The sequence below is a fragment of the Palaemon carinicauda genome, chromosome 39 (assembly GCF_036898095.1).
Source record: "Palaemon carinicauda isolate YSFRI2023 chromosome 39, ASM3689809v2, whole genome shotgun sequence".
In the NCBI taxonomy this organism is placed as follows: Eukaryota; Metazoa; Arthropoda; class Malacostraca; order Decapoda; family Palaemonidae; genus Palaemon; species Palaemon carinicauda.
The window spans coordinates 33859144-33877647 of NC_090763.1; the positions used below are offsets into that span (position 1 = coordinate 33859144).

At 37.4% G+C, this 18504-nt stretch overlaps 1 long non-coding RNA gene across 3 annotated transcripts in view; it reads right to left on the bottom strand.

Moving 5' to 3' along the window:
* The window catches only part of LOC137630831 (uncharacterized), a 221170-nt gene that overhangs the window by 185866 nt on the left and 16800 nt on the right, over positions 1-18504 (bottom strand). Inside the window, exon 1 of one of the 3 annotated variants that reach the window (XR_011041771.1) lies at positions 9612-9687. The exons of the other annotated variants lie outside the window; for them this stretch is intronic. This is a non-coding gene — a long non-coding RNA (uncharacterized lncRNA). Of the gene's footprint in view, positions 1-9611; positions 9688-18504 lie in introns of those variants that run through there. 3 annotated transcript variants of the gene reach the window in all.

Sequence of the window (18504 nt, forward strand, 5' to 3'; positions counted from 1 at the left end):
GAATATTAATATGAATAGTCAGTTCCAATATCATTTAAGAAAATATTATATAGAAAAAGGATAGGAAAATTCAAATAAAAAGTTCTGATAAAATCTGAGGATGAATTAGTTTCGAAATATTAGATTACATTTCTTGAAAGAATAAAAAGGTTATCTCGCTTCATCGCATTTCTTTGAGTGATATTGGTAATTTCCCTCCTCACATTCTAACCATCCTAACGATGTCTCGGTTGTTTAACCTCGGCCACCTTTCAGGGCAAGAGGGGCATGATCTCTCCAACCCAGGTCTGGCCAGGCGACACCGGTTTTGTTGCTGGGTGTACTACTGTCAAACTTCCCTTGGAAACTACCTTAAAACGACAAACGGATGAATACCAATGCTCTTGAACATTTCACGTCATTAAACTACGATACAACAGTAAGAATAGATGCAATCTAAAGATTTATACGACTTTGAACCTTCATTTTTCATTCTGTGAGCATGTACAAAATTCAGGTTCAGCTCTTGCTTGGACTAAAATATCCTTGAGAAACAATATACTGTATGTATTACCACGAAAATGAACTCTATAAGAAATAACATTCGAAGTCAAATGAAATACAGGTAAAAATTAAAAAGAGTAACCGAAGTTTTTTACTATCTACTTTACAGACAGACTTGATCTTTATGGGTGTTGGAGAACAAACCAGCAGAAATTCCGGATGGAACTAGTTTCCTGAGTCAAGATCTAAGATATCGTCCTGAGTGACCAGTAAAACTCGACGAGTCTACTATAGTCCATTTCTTTTAGCGAGTCATATTTGCAGCGATTCGCAACGGTGCCCTTTTAGCTGACATTGACTAGCTGCCAGTAAAACTCTACGAGTCTACTACGATACGTCAACCGGAAGAGCTTCGTCAGAAACACCCCCCAGATGCTGAAGCCTTGATGAGGATGGGGGGCTTAGGGACTAGCAGTTGGGCTCTAATGAACAATGGGAACTACTTCCCCACTGGACCTCGGTGCCCAACTGTTGATCCAACTAAATTAGTCAGCACTTTCTCTCCGTTCCTTTGATTACTTCTTATTTTCTCCCATCTCTTCCTCTTGGGCATGAACTTGTTGACGACTTTAGCTTGTACGACTTAGGTTTTGACTGCTGCTTTGGATTTGGCGCAGGGTGGGATGGATGTCATGCCATCTCAACCTGTACAAATTTAGACACCATCACCCTCTGGCAGACCCCATTGGGTGCAGACTAAGTCTGTTAAGAGTCGGGCTCCAATGATCCGGTTTTAAGTCACCCATATTTGCGGGTAATGGGTGACGCTAGGCATTGGAGTCGTCGGTGGGAGGGGCTAACTACCCCCACTGACCAGTGTACGCCCACCTTAAGAGAGGCAGCCCCTCTCTAATAGAGGACTGGTCCCCGCTGAAGCCTCTTCTCGTGTTGGGCCACATGGGATAGGAGGACTGAAATCCTCTGATAAGAGGTGGATAACCCGGCTTGCTTCTACTCCTAAAACTAACCCCTCTGTTGACGACCCGGAAACTCTAAAGGACCATGCTACTTATGTTCAAAAACAAAGTAATTTGGGTGACATGGAGAATTTGCGAATCCTTCACATCACTCAGATCCCCATTGAAACCAATTACGATGTTCTATATAAATTATTTCAATGTTATGGTCACATCAGGGAAATTAGGATGAGGCTTGAAGGTGACAAATGGGATTCATGGATATCATTTGATAACCATGATGAAGCATTCAAAGCTATCAATGATATCATGAATATTAAAATCAGTAATTTGAATTTCAAGGGTGCTCTTTGCGATCGGGTACCCAAGAATCTGGATGTATATAGGCCTGCAGATTGGATTGATGAAAGTATAGAGGTAGTTGTACCTTCCCAGAGAAAGCCAAAACCACCAAAGTGGCTTATTGCACAATCAAAAGGGAGTACTGGAAATTATTTCAAAATATGTAAATTTCTTCAAAAGAAAGTAGGTACTATTGCACCAGGAGATATATCTCGGTTTGGAAAGAACAGTTTCCTAATAAGTGCCAAATCAGAAACTCAATCGGTTATACTTTCCAATTTAAATACAGATAACGAAGACATAAAGCTGGATGTGAAACCCCATCTAAACTTCAGTTATGGAAGGGGAGTAGTTTTTAATAGAGACTTATATGAATTCACAGAAGAGGAGATATTGGCCATGTGTCCTTTAACTGTGTGGAAAGTGCATAAAGTCCCTGGAACGTCAATGATTATCCTGACTTTCCAGGATGCTGATGTGCCTTTCCACATTTACATAGAGAATGAACGAATTAAAGTGCGAACTTTTAAGCAGAAGCCGCTGCAATGTTTTAATTGCTATAGATATGGGCATCCATCTAAAGTATGTAAGAATGATAAAATGTGTAGTACATGCTCTAATGTTTACCATGGAGACTGTACACTAGAGGCCAATTGTATAAACTGCAATTTGAATCACAAATCTACGGATAGGAACTGCCAGCAATATAAATTAGAAGAGGCTGCTCTCAATAAATCCAGTATTGAACACATAAGTGTGGGGCATGCCAAGAGACTATTGAGTAAATCAGCAAGTTATGCAAAAGTATTGAAATCCGGAGAAAAAATGAGGCAGGAGACATCCAGCCCACCTAATACTGCCTCTATTCCCCAGAAAAGAAATTTGCCATCTTCTGATAGAATTCTAGAGGATAAGGCAAGAATATCACGTAAGACCTTTCTCACCTCTAGTAAACCTTTGTCCCCCACTACAAAGGATAATTCTAACCTCTCTCAGGCTATATCTTTGCCTGATTTGATGGAGGTTCCGCATGAAACAGAATTATCAGGTGCGCCTGTAGTGGGGAAAGCATCAAAACCTAATAAATCACCACCTGTCAATAGGAAAAGAGAGAGACCTCCATCTCTCTCACCCCCATCCATTAAAAACACAAAAGTTATGTCATCAAATAGATATGATGTTTTGCCTGTTGATATTTCAGATCAACAGGAAAACTTCTTGAATCAATCAAAAATTCAAGTGGAGGTCCACCATCCCCCACAAGAAATAGGTAACAACAACACTGAAAAGGCTAATATAAAACCTAATTTATCAAGACCCAAACTTAAGAAGCCTACAGAAAATATTGTCAAATCAAAAACTGTCAATGGGAAGACCTCATCCAAGATGTCTTCCAGAAATAATCCATAGTTTTCTCCTCCATTTTGCAATGGAACTGTCAGGGTTTGAGGGCGAAATATGAAGAACTTAAGCTCCTAATTCATGAGCATTCCCCCATAATTGTATGTCTACAGGAAAGTATGCTTGATTCTAACACTCCTAGTCCTCGAGAGTATGTTAGCTATAGAACACCATATAATCAACAAGCAGGGAGCCATGGCGGAAGTCTCATGTACATTCGTCGAGATGTTCCCCAAATACCCATGTCTATACGTACAACCCTGCAGGCAGTTGTTGTACAAATTGATATAGGGAGAAAATATACAATATGCTCTCTGTACTTACCTCCAAATGATATTATTTTATATGATGATTTAGCAGAGGTCATTCAACAACTCCCTCAACCTTTTCTCTTACTGGGAGATATGAATGGTAGACATCCTTTATGGGGTGATGTTTTGGCCAACACAAGGGGCAATATTATCTCATCAATTGTGGAGAATGAGGATGTGGGACTCCTTAATACAGGAGAGCCCACACACTTCCATGTTCAGACAGGTACTTTGTCATGCATTGACCTTTCAATTGCAAGCTCTAACTGCCTTCTTGATTTTGATTGGAGGACATTAGATGATTGGCATACTAGTGATCATGCACCAATCATTATAAACACCAACAAGGGTCCGCCTTTGCAAAGATCGCCACGTTGGAATCTAGACAAGGCAGACTGGGTTAAATTTTGTGAGCTAAGTGAAATCGAAGGGAGAGCAGAACAGTTTGAAAGTGTTGATGATGCCATAGACCTACTGAATGGAACTCTTCATACAGCAGGAGTCAATTCAATTCCCAAAACAACAGGGTTATTCAAACGACGACCAGTCCCGTGGTGGTCTTCAGAACTAACTGCACTCCACAGAGCCACAAGAAGATCTCTAACACGATTGCGTAGACGCAGAACTGATGAGAATTTAATAATGTACAAGAAATGTAGAGCACAGTTCCGTCGTGCCATGAAAGAAGCAAGGCGCCAGTCATGGATGTCTTTTGTTTCCTCTATTAACAGTAGAACACCACCATCTTCTGTGTGGAGGAAAGTAAAAAAGATAGCTGGCAAATTCACCCCCAACCCACCACCAGTGTTGAAGGTGAATGGCCAGTATGTAACTGAAGCAAATGAAGTTAGCAATGCCCTGGCTAATCATTTTTCAAATGTATCCAGCAAGTGTGAAGGAGCCCCTGGTCACCAGTATAGGAGCACTGAAGAAAAGAAAATTTTAAATTTTGCAACAAGAAGGGAAGAGTCGTATAATTCTCCTTTCACTGAAAGAGAATTTGATTCCGCACTTGCTCATTGCAACGATACAGCCCCTGGACCCGATGGAATTCCATATGCAATGATTAAACATGTACATTTTAATACAAAGCTATTTATTTTAAGCATTATTAATAGAATATGGCATGATCATAGCTACCCAAGTGTTTGGGAACTAGCCATTATTTTAGCCTTTTTAAAACCCGGTAAAGACAAGTTTTTAGCAGCAAACTATCGTCCTATTGCATTGACATCTTGTTTATGTAAAATCATGGAGAAGATGGTCAATGCAAGGCTGATATGGTACCTTGAAAAGAAAGGTATTTTATCACCGATTCAATGTGGATTCCGAAAAATGCACTCAACGACTGATGTGTTGATACGACTTGAGTCTTCTATTTGTGAAGCCTTTGCTTCCAAACAGCACCATGTTACAGTATTTTTTGACCTTGAAAAGGCATATGATACCACATGGAGATATGGTATTCTTAAAACCATTCATGAATTGGGATTGAGAGGAGAGCTGCCACTATTTATTCAGGCATTTCTTTCACGTAGAGTTTTTCAAGTGAGAGTGGGGGAAACTCTATCAGAGAGTAAGTGCCAGGAAGAAGGAGTTCCTCAGGGTAGTGTGCTGAGTGTAACCCTTTTTGCACTAGCAATTAATGGGATATCCACAGCCATTCCCCAGGATGTTCTCTCAACACTATTTGTGGATGATCTCTCAATATCATTTGCTGGCACTAGAATGGCAATGGTTGAGAGAAAAATCCAACTCTCTATTGATAAAATTATCCAGTGGGCTGACATGAATGGATTTAAGTTCTCGACAAGTAAAACTACCATTGTCCATTTTTGTCGTATCCGGGGAGTACATCCAGACCCGGATATATACATTAAAGGTCAACGGATACCATGTGTATCGGAAACCAAATTTTTAGGTTTGATATTTGACTGTAGACTTACATGGGTTTCTCACCTAAAAGCGCTAAAAGCTAAATGTGTTGAAGCTCTGAATATCTTAAAAGTATTGTCCCATACATCATGGGGGGCAGACCGCAATACTATTTTAAAATTATACAAGGCCTTGATTTTTTCCAAAATTAGTTATGGTTGTGAGGTATATTCTTCAGCCACCCCAAGCCGGTTAAAAATATTAGACTCGATACATCATGCAGGTATTAGATTGTCTACTGGAGCTTTTAAAACCTCGCCTATCCCAAGTCTCCTTGTTGATGCTGGAGAGTTACCTCTAGACCTTTACCGAATGTCTTCCATTCTTCGGTATTGGTTTAGATTGCAAAGACTCCCTAGCTCTCTAGCCTTTCAGACTGCAAGCCTTGTAAGACACGCATCATACTTTGAGTTGCACCCAAAATCTCCTCAACCTTATGGCTTTCGGGTGAAACGATTTTTAAATAGTCTGGATATAATTAGAAATAAGGTACTTCCATCCAAGGTATCAACAACGCCTCCATGGAAATTACCTGACATATCTTTTTGTAAATACTTTATTGGAGTTAAGAAGAATATGACTGACTTAGAATCCAGGTATCTTTTTATGGAACATGTCGAAGAACATAGGGGATCGACTTTTATATATACTGATGGCTCCAAATCTGATGCTGGCGTTGGATTTGGAGTACATAGTAATGATTTTAATTGTAGAGGTGCACTTCCTCTAACAGCTTCCATATTTACTGCCGAACTGTATGGCATATTAACCACTATTGAGAAAATAGCTTTGGAAAAGGAGGGTAATTTTACAATTTTTAGTGATGCAAGGAGTGTTCTTCAAGCTTTAGAAGTTTTTAATTCTAGTAACCCTCTAGTTTTAAAGATTTTAGAATGGCTTTTTATTATTGGACGGAAAGGTATAACTGTTCGATTTTGTTGGGTTCCAGCACATGTAGGTGTGTCTGGGAATGAGAAGGCAGATTTACTGGCGAAGAATGCGGCATCCGAGTTGCTACCAAGGAGGTATCCCATTCCATGTAACGATCTCCTACCTTACATCAAGAAATTGGTTTGTGATAAATGGCAACAGCACTGGGACAGTCAAGACGGCAATAAAATGAGGGAAGTAACAAATATCATATCACCTTGGAGGTATAACATGATTCCCCGAAAATGGGAGACGACTCTTTGTCGTCTCCGTATTGGTCACACACGGTTGACACACGAGTTTCTGCTGAAGGGCCAACACCAACCGTATTGCGAGGACTGCTTAGTACCTTTAACAGTGAGGCATTTGTTGACCGAATGCCCTAATTTTACTAACTTAAGAAATAGATATCTGTTTGAGGCTCGAGGTGAGGATGGCAGGTTTATCCTTGCCAAGATTCTTGGACATGATGTGTCTTACTATGCGAGCGGAATTTTTAGATTTATTTCAGAAGCAGGTCTTCTGAAAACTATTTAACTATTTTAATGACTTCTTAATTTTTATGGTTTTAATCGAATTCTCTTTTAATTTTCTTATACAGTAAATGGTATCGGCGTCAATGACCTTAGATGTCAGGATGCCAGAAAACTTTCAATCAATCAATCAATCAATCGTCAGAAACAGTCACAAATCAGTCAATCTGTATTAATTTGAGTTAGAAAGTCGTTGGGACTTGAAGAGAGTGTCAGCCAGTGGACTAGTTGGATTATGGAGGGTCCGATAAGAATAAACGTTATATAGACTATTTTAAACATTCCTTGGGAATTTAACTAAGCGCCTAAAATAAACAAATTAATGTTTTATGAGTTTGGTGTATTATGTATGTATTACTTTAGCCTTTCAAGCCTGAATCTACAAAACTTAAGGAGTAGAGGCTTTTTCCTTAATTGAGAGCAGGCATTTCTGCAAAATCTTCTTAAGGATTTTGTGTATCGTCAAACAATTAACTTACACTGTAAATTGTCAACTAGGCTGTTAATGTAAGATAAAACTCAAAAAAATGGAAAACTGACACAGAAATATCCAAGTCACAAACGGTGCAAGAAATTCCTTTTTAACCATAAAGAGGATATTCGATTACACGAGTGTATGTAATAAATTTTGTGAAATTACAGAAATAATTTTCCAATATTGACCATAACAGATATATAAAATAGTAGCGACGAGTGTTAAAATATTTGAAAAATGACGACTTACCCCTGAGTAATTAAGATTTTTTTTTTTTTTGCATAAAGGTTATGTATAACATCACAAGGACCCTACAATATCATTTACTATGCACTTTCATAAATACAAACAATTATCCCATAAATTTAATTTGGTGCTAATTAATCTAATATTCCTTGGGCAATAGGATTAACTATAAAAAAAACACCACGGTTACACAAATTAAGACAACAAAACAACAAGAAACCTTTCAACAGATCCAATGACAGTGAAAGGAAAAGAGAGATCGACTGCGTTTCAGCAAACTATTATTTAAGAGAATACCTTAATCATTTGAATACAATTTTTTCGTTATCAATAAATGACGGAAGTTTAGCCTTAGTTTTCTAGCCAGGACAAATACATTTCGTGAAGTGATATCTGAAGTATTGCGGTAGAGTTGTGGAACGAACAACAGCATTAACTATTATTTAACCTATGTTTACCTTACTTAGTGCCCATATTTACCTTGGGTGTGATCATACAATGAATTATAAAAAAAAAACCATCGAGCTTACTTTTAAATTTACTACACTACTCGAAGAGGGCAATAGACATTTTCCCTAAATTAACTTAAATATTTTAACCGGGGATAAATTTTACATTGCTCAATTAGAGAGAGAGAGAGAGAGAGAGAGAGAGAGAGAGAGAGAGAGAGAGAGAGAGAGAGATAAAATGAGTGCTAGAGAGCAAATTTTTGACGAATAGATTTGACAGGACTTATATAAATTTGTGCCTTATGACTCTGCGTTTGAATAGCAAAGGCAATTAAATGACCAGATGTAACGGGAAAATACAAGTTCACAGTTTATATTGAAATGAATCGCGTTTATAAATGTCACAGACACCATTTAGCGCCCACGAGCAACTTGAGGAAACCCCTAAAACTGCAAAATAAAGTTTGAGGGGTTGGGGAAAAAACAAAAACAGTAGCTGGGGGACCTTATGCACATTGCAAATACAATTTAGTAGTGTTTACAATGAATAGTGTTAAGGGCCTGGTGGCATTTCCTCCTTCGGTCAAAAACATTAATGGTATTCCAAAATAATGTATGAAGAAATACATGAATGAATGGTCCACACGCAAATAAATCAAATTTAACAGACTCTACAGTAGAAAGAAAGTTGTGATGAGTTCTGACTGACTAAGTTTGGAGAGAGAGAGAGAGAGAGAGAGAGAGAGAGAGAGAGAGAGAGAGAGAGAGAGAGAGAGAGAGAGAGAGAGAGAGAATAACCACAGTGCTAATGAGCAAATTTTTGACGAATAGATTTGACAGAACTTAAATAAATTTGTGCCTTATGACTCGGCGTTTGAATGGCAAAGGTAATTCAATGTCCAGATGTAACGGGAAAATACAAATTTAAAGTTTGTATTGAAATGAATCGAGTTTATAAATGCGAGACACCATTTAGCACCCACGTGCAAATTGAGGAAACCCCTAATACTGCAAAATTAAGTTTAAGGAGTTGGACAGCAAAAACAGTAGAGCTGGGGTACCTTAAGCACATTGCAAATACAATTTAGTCATCTCTACAATGAATAGTGTAAAGTGCCTCATGGCATCACCTCCTTTGGAGACATGGACGAATGAAAGAGCAAACAGTCGAGACAAATTAACAGGAATTCAAAAGAATGTCTGAAGCATTAAGTGAATTAATGATCCACATGTAAATAAATCAAATTTAGCAGACTACAGTATACAGTAGAAAGAAAGTTTTAATGAAATCTAACAGACTATGGAATGAAAGTTGGAGAGAGAGAGAGAGAGAGAGAGAGAGAGAGAGAGAGAGAGAGAGAGAGAGAGAGAGAGAGAGAGAGAGAGATCCATTTCACAGTATTTTCACAAAACACCGGGAAATGAAGGAGTAAAGCTCACCGAGTGTAAAATACAAATGGAATCATAAAGCTCCAGTAAAATATTTAAAAGTTGAGAAAAACTGCAATCTTGAGTTTGGTTAATCTTACCTTCACATCGGGCTACAGATCCTGGCAGCAAACCGGTCATTTGATTCTTCGGAAGGACTATCCTCATCAAAATAAATCGGCCTGAAATAAAAATACAATTTAATATAAAAATCTCAAGAGCAATCGTTTCACAGCACTTCTTTACATATATATATACATAAAGCTGTTAAACAAAATATCTAAGAAACCAGGTAAAAAGGCAAAAATACTAAAATGTTGTTAACTTATCTTCAAATAATCTAACATTTATATATATATATATATATATATATATATATATATATATATATATATATATATATATATATATATGTGTGTGTGTGTGTGTGTGTGTGTACATACATACATACATACATACGTACATACGTACATTATATATATATATATATATATATATATATATATATATATATATATATATATATATATATATGTAAAAGGAGACAATATTGTGAAATGTTCCAAATGCTGTAATTAATCAGCTAACTTCTTCAATTATCATTGAATTTCTTTTATGTTAATTTTACAAGGAAAATCATCAGGAAATATGGTAAGGGCTTGCTTTGATCACATTCAATTAATCATTGTATTTATATAAAAACTATTAAAAACAAATGTAGAAAGAGTATCCTAAACTCCAAGAAAATACTATCGAATCAATTAATGTCCTTCAAATCAGCTCACAAAAAAAAAATACATTTGATCTAAAAAAAATATGCCGTATGGATTAGGTCAACACAAAGACATTTATATTTGTCATAAAATAACACATGCAAAGCCGAAGACAGCATTTAACTACAAAGGATTATTCGTCGGTAGTCCTTGAAGTCAGGTAGTTTTCCCCTAATAACTAAATATCAATACTGCTCTTTCAGAAAATGACCGAGAAAAAATAAATACATTTTCATATTGTTTCTTTATTCCTCATTCCTGGAAATATGTTAGTCATCACAAGGGACGGTAATATGGAAAAAAAATTATTATTGGGAGAGGAACACTTATGAAAGAAATGTATCCACTAATTCGAATTTCAACACATTTCGTAGGTAAAACATACAATTTACATTTGTAGTTAGTGCACTATTATTCCGTACTCTTTAAACATTAAACCGAAATTCGTACTTTCAGAAATACTATGCACATTAAAGATTTTCACTTAAGGGTAAATAATACTTACAAATCTTAGCTTCGCTTAGTGCTACCAATCGGGTTTAATAGATATAAGGTTCCCATGTGTATACTCAAGTAAGCAAATTTGAGAGAGAGAGAGAGAGAGAGAGAGAGAGAGAGAGAGAGAGAGAGAGAGAGAGAGAGAGAGACTCGAATAGATATGAATTACCTTGTCAAAAGTCCTTGAGCAAATTTTTTTTATTTCTTTTTTTTTACTTTTAAGCAACGATAAGACAATTTCGACTAAATCATTGCCCTCCAATATGTAGTCAAATGCCTGAGGATTTTATTAATGAATTTGGGGTATAGAGACCAGTTTAGGCCTGAGAGGGCATTCATCCCCAAATCATAATTGGGGAAAAATTCCTACAATTGCACAGTAGCAAAAGTTGAAAAGGTATGTTGAAAGGGAGCAAAACTAAGGGCGCTGTACCGTGGCCACGACTGCAGCCCCTACGGAGGTACCGTATACGACTTTGCCAGGGTAAGCTTACTCAACGACAGTGCGGTCATGTAATAATGGAAAATTTAAATTTTCCGTTGCTTGTTACATATGTTTTATTCATTTATTTTTAAATAAATACTAGAAAATGACAAAATCTACATAAATTCTACATTAGCAATTCCTTTCCGAAATACAACATTCTCTGGATCTCCGTTCGTTCGTTCAAGAACACCTTGCCTTATGCAGGACACTTGATCTCCATGTTTAATAGGAAGGAAGGGTTAATGATAGTTTTACTTGAATCTAAAATCAGATTTCAAAGAAAATGCCTGGGACTAGAATAGAATTTCTTAAGATTTTTTTTTCATGAATTGAACTTAGAATTTGGCCACATGGTACAGTGTTGGGACCAGGGAGGTCATTTAACACTAAGGTTAAATTGAGGGAAATCCTGCAGTTACACTATGGCCCAAAAGTTTCTCCAGGCTTCACGACAATATGGAAAAAAGGAGGCTATTTTTCATGGATACAAAAATGAAACATCCATAACCTAAGTCAGTACTTTCGCTTGATAATCTTAAAAATACGTAAATTGAATATTTTAGGCTGCAGTGACCTTTAATGCCAGATTATTACGATTAATTGATGCAAATATCATAGAAATGTATGAATTTGTAATCAAGCTTATTAATAAATTCAGCTTAAAAAATAAAATAAATAATGTTAAAGTTTTTCTTTCTGCAAATTACGTACTCTGAAATCATAAAAGCTTCATAAATTATATATCAGAAAATGTTTTTTCGTAAAACATTCCCCAACACTCCATACTGTTGAGGGTGATATCCATGACAGTTTTACTTATCACTACAATAAGCTTTATAACTGGCTTAACTATTTTCCATCGACACTGACAACTCTTAAGTGGTTTATCGTGTAATCACAGAATTTCTGGGTACTAGGCTAATTCTTTAACCAAAAATTTTAGTAAGACAACATATTTTAAGCTCTGGAATCCTTTACTAGTGGCTAAAACGATTGCGTTTAATTATATATAAAACAATGCCATAGCAGGCCGGCTCGTCCTTAAGGTGAAACTAGGAAGTCGCATAGGGTGCAAGAAGGGGGGGGGGGCGCAAGAACTGGTAACTAAATAAATAAATAAATTAACAAATAAATATATATGCAAAGCAATTATATATAGAAGAATTATACATGAATTTAATATATATATAATATATATATTATATATAGTGTATGTATATATATATATATATATATATATATATATATATATATATATATATATATATATATATATATATATATACATCAGGGCTGGAATTTTTTTTCAATCAACTCACTTTTTTTTGGGGGGGAGGAGGATTATTGGGTTTAATGTGTTTTTGGGGAGTTTTATTGGATTTAATATTTAATACAATTATTAATGCAATATCAGTGCTATATCAAATATATGATATGATCATATGCTTGAAGCTTATATTGATATATCACTATATATATATATATATATATATATATATATATATATATATATATATATATATATATATATATATATATACATAATGTGTGTGTGCATGTACATTGAAATGTGTGTGATTATATATATATATATATATATATATATATATATATATATATATATATATATATATATATATATATATATATATATATATAAAATACGTGTTATTGCTTAGTCAAAGTGACTCAATATTTAGCTTGTATTAAAAGTTTTATTTCGACATGTCTAAGCGCCCATCTGGAACTCAGTATCGCAAGCGTAAAGCTGAACGAGAAAAAGAAGAAGCCAAACGACAAGGATCATTTCTTAAGTATCTGCTGCGGGAGACTGATGAACTGGGTCATGAATCTCATGATGCAACCAAAGGTGATGCAAAATCAGAGAAAAAGACAGACAAGGAAGTAGAGATGAAATGTAAAGACAGCATCACTAGGTCTGCGAGAGACAGCAGGGGGGGGGGTAGATGATGTATACATCGTGTCTACTCACCAGATTGCGGAGACAACAGCAGAGATAGCACATATAGAACCTAATGGCAGCACCGATACGCAAGATGAACCAGAGACAGCTAACAGTAAGATGATAGAAGCTGGAAACAGCACCAGTACACATGAAAAATCAGAGACTGAAGTAAACGTTCAGGAAACTGCAGACAAAGTTAAGTCTGAAAATGAAGGCACAGTGACCAAGGATGAAGAAAGTAACACTAATGAAGCACTCTGGTAGGCCTACACTGACTGATATATACTACAGTGATCCAGCAACATGGACTAGCCATGATGATCAGTTAAGGCAACAACTGGAGCAACATGGACCCATGCAGATATTGGATATCAGGGTTCCAAGAGATAAAAACCAGAGAAAGTTTTCGAGCTTCCATTATCAAAGACATTTACCCAATGGAGAAGTTATGCACCGAAAGTGGCTAAAATATTCAGTGTCAACTGATTATGTAATGTGTTTCTGTTGCAAGCTGTTAGGCATGAAACGCATTTCTTCACTTTCTAGTATTGGATTACGAGCCAGGAAAAACTTATCATCATTACTGTCATCACATGAAAAATTACCTGATCATTTGAACAATGTGGACAAGTGGAAAGAGCTTGAGCAGCGTTTGAAGAAACACAAAACAATAGATGATGAAACCCGGTGTACAAGAGAAAGAGTTGAAAATTATTGGCAACAAATCTTGGAACGACTTATTGCCTTCGTAAGGGTACTTGGTGTGCAGAATCTCTCTTTTCGAGGAACAAATGAAAAATTGTACAGTGCAGGAAATGGAAATTTTTTAAAGTTTGTAGAACTAATGGCTTTGTTTGATCCAGTTATGAGTGAACATCTGCGGATGATAAGGAATGAAGAAACATGTACATTACTTAGGAAAAAACATTCAGAATGAATTGATAGACATATTAGCAAATGTTATTAAGGAAGAAATTCTGAGAAATGCACGTGCTGCAAAATATTTTTCAATAATTTTGGACAGCACACCTGATGTGATTCATGTGGAGCAAATGACAGTCATAATCAGGTTTGTTCAAGTTGATGAAGATAATGCTGTGATAGCTGTGACAGAACATTTCTTAGGTTATGTGCCACTACAAGAAACCACTGGTGCATTCATGGCTGAAACTATTCTGGAAGAGTTCAAGAAATGGATCTGTGCATTGACAACTTGCGAGGTCAAGGGTATGATAATGGCAGCAATATGAAAGGCAAGCACAATGGGGTACAGAAGAAAATCCTTCAAAGAAATTCCAGGGCGCTGTTCGTGCCATGCTCAGCACACACATTAAATCTTGTGGTGAATGATGCAGAAAGTTGCTGCTTAGAAGCAACTTAATTTTTTCGGCCTGATACAAAAGCTCTATGTAATCTTCTCAGCCTCAACTCATCGTTGGGATGTACTGAAACGTCATGTAGAAAGCTTAACAGTAAAACCTCTTGAGTGAAACACGATGGGAGAGTCGGATAGATGCACTAAAACCCATCCGTTACCAAATTGGTGACATATGATGCTCTTACTGAAATGGCAACAGATTCTACTCTCCTTGGATCTTGATTTTCAATATAATTCACGATTCAGCCAAAGAATCTGATTCATCTTGATTTAATCTATAAATAAAAAATCTGAAGTTAAAGGAATTATCATCGGCGATATTAAGCGGGGTTTACACGGCCGAGCAGCTCGTCGAGCCCGGTTGTCGAACCTACTTGTAGAACGGCTCGAAGAGCTTTCAGACAGTACATCGAGCCTCAGTGTGCCCCGTGCTAAAACAACGTCAACATGTCTCTCGACCAGGACGATTTGATAGCCATTGCTTTAGCAGTGGCACTAAGAAGGGAAAAAAATATCAAAAGAGAGAAATTTTCATATACCAACTTGCTTGTTGCTTTAAAATTAGAGCCAGATGACTGGCGCAATTATTTGCGTATGGATGAAGACACGTACATTGATCTACTGAATCGTGTCAGCCCTTTCATTACTTATGAAAATACAACTATGAGGAAGGCCATAACTCCACATGAAAGACTGAGTGTCCGCTATTCACTTGTTTCTGGCTACTTTATTGGAATAGTCTTTTGATTTAACTTTCCATAAAGCTGGATGAGCTCGATATGCATGTATGAAATCAAGTACGACATCCTTCTCATTCTTACTTTCATTAATGGCAGCCATTATTCTTTTCTTTGATGATGTTTCCTCTAGCAGGTTTGAATAACAACTGAGGTTCGATGCTCGACACCCGTTTCACACCGTTCGCCAAACAATGTAGCTCCGCCACAAAAGTCAAGATGAGTCTGACTTTCATCGAGCCGCTCGACGAGCGCGCTCGACAACCAAATAGCCCGTTTACACGCTCGAACATCAATTCAAACACAGGGTTGTCGAGCCAGGCTCGACGAGCTGCTCGCCCGTGTAAACCCCGCTTTAAAGGGCGACCGTAACATAAATGGGTCTCTTCACCGACAATCTCCCAATTTTCCCCATATCTCATTTTCATCCTCCACCCTTATTTGTACCAACTTTTAACATTTTTTTCAATTTCTATATATTTTACTAATCATCTGCATAATATGATTCATCTGGATCAATTTTATGAATTCAAAATTTTGATCATTTATTTTATGGAGTTGTCGGCGGCGAAATGGCCGTTACGAAAATGGTCTCTTCACCGACAATTTTCCTATAACCAATTTACTTCCTCCGCTCTAATTTGTATTATATTTCCTCCATTTTCCTTATATTCTATGATTCATCTGTAGAACATGATTCATCGGGATGCAATTTATAAATTCATTATGGGATTATCGTCGGCAAAAAGGCCGTCGATCTACCATTTATCAACCGTTAGCTTGAAACTCTCACGACGTCTTAACGTGACATTTTATAGTTTCATTTATAATTTTAGTATCTTTGCAAATCATCAACCATTTATTATGTTGATTTCCGTAATTGTGGATATTTTGCACAAAATAATTACCTTCGCCAACGAAGCTATATTAGCTTCATCTATTATTATTATTATTATTATTATTATATTATTATTATTATTATTATTATTATTATTATTATTATTTTCCATTCCAATCGTTGTGGTGGTTTTGGTAACGTAGAATTAATTACCTTCTGTGTCACTGATTTGATCATCATTTGATTTTTACAACTTGAATAAGGATTGTGACTCTAGGAACCGGAACAGTTATGCTCGTTACTGGATCAATTTAAATGGCAATACAACAATACAATATTATTTCCAAAAAGCTTACGAAGAGTTTGGCTGAACCGAGATGTTCGTCTTATATTTAAGCAAAGAGAATCGAGCATTTTCAAAGGTTGTAAAAGATGCTAAAAAGTCTCGCGTGCCATGAAAGGTGTTATACCTTTCTGCACTAGAGTGCAAAGAGTGGTTGCAAGTTTTGATGTGCATTCTAGAGTTTTATTGCTCCCAGACCCCCGAGTGTTGTTATGGGTTTTGACCAATTTCGTTTATACAAGTATTTGCAAAGCAAGGTTGTTTACAGTAGGCCAGGGCTTTCATTTATGTGCGTTGTGTGGTTAATTGTTCATTTAGCGCTTTTTGTCATTCCTTGGAAAACTCACACTCTCTCCCCTCTCTCTCTCTCTCTCTCTCTCTCTCTCTCTCTCTCTCTCTCTCTCTCTCTCTCTCTCTCTCTCTCTCTCTCTCTCTCAATTGACTACTATTTTTTTAGCACATTGTCAATGTGGGTGATATCGAGTAACTGCTTTTCCCCTATTTCTGTATACTATTTGCATATTAATGGGGCAGAGGAAATCCAACAAAGATTCCCATATTCGCAGGTAATTTGAAAGGTCGGTGGTGCCCAGATTGAAGTTCAAGTTTGAAATTCAAGTTTGAAGGTCAAGTTTAAAAAAATCTTCCATTTCCGATAACTAAGATGTTTTCAAGAATTGCAGTCTCATTTTTCTTTCGCTTTCTAATCTTTCGTTATACTTACTTAAATCTATTAATTATATTAAAGTTCATTCATTCATCCCTTTCTGAGTTGGGTTGTTATGATCAGTAAAGCTGTACTAGTCAGGGCCATACATACCGAGTTGGTTTGCTTTTAGCAATTAGACGAAAGTCTCTCACCATTACCAATCCACAATGGCCAGCGTCGTGATGAAAACGGATCAAACCCCAGACATGAAAAACACACACACACACACACACATATATATATATATATATATATAATATATATAATATATATATATATATATATATATTATATATATATATATATGAATATATAAATATATTCATATATAATATATTCATATATATATATATATATATATACTATATATATAGTATATATATATATATATATATATATAGGAGGCAGGAGGGGGGAGGGGGGAGGGGGGAGGAGGGGGGAAGGGGGAAGAAGAGGAGGAGGAAGGAGGGAGGGGGGAAGGAGGAAGGGGGGGGGGGAAGGAGGAGGAGGAGGAGGAGGAGGGAGGAGGGGGAGGGGGGAGGGGAGGAGGAAGAGGAGGAAGAGGAGGGAGGGGGGAAGAGGAGAGGGGAGGGGGGAAGGGAGGGAGGAGAAGGGGGGAGGGGGAGAGGAGGAGAGGAGGAGGGGGGGGGAGGAGGAGGAGAGGAAGAGGGAGGAGGGGGAGGAGGAGGGGGAGGGGGAGAGGAGGAGGAGGGAGGGAGGAGGAGGGGGAGGTAGGGGAGGAGGAGAGGGGGAGAGGGGAGGAGGAGGAGGAGGGAGGAGGAGGAGGAGAGGGGAGGAGGGAGGAGGAGGTAGGAGAGAGGAAGAGGGGAGGAGGCTGGAGACGGGGAGGAGGAGGAGGAGGCGAGGAGGAGGAGGGAGCGTGGGAGGAGGAGGGGTGGGAGGCGGTGGAGGGGGTGGGAGGAGGAGGAGGGGCCCCGCCAGGCCAACGATATACAATTCCTGTATCAGGCTTAGTTTTAAGAAAAAAAAAAAAGGACGAAGTCGTCTTCATAAGAGAATGAGGTTTATGGAGCTCCTGAGGTATTTTTAGAGAGTCTTCAGAGAACAATTGCATTCTCTCTCTCTATCTCTCTCTCTCTCTCTCTCTCTCTCTCTCTCTCTCTCTCTCTCTTAGAAGAATTGCATCCTTCTGGCGCATACATATGTCATTCTCTCTCTCTCTCTCTCTCTCATCTCTCTCTTCTCTCTCTCTCTCTCTCTCTCTACTCTCTCTCTCTCCTCTCTCTAGAAGAATTGCATCCTTC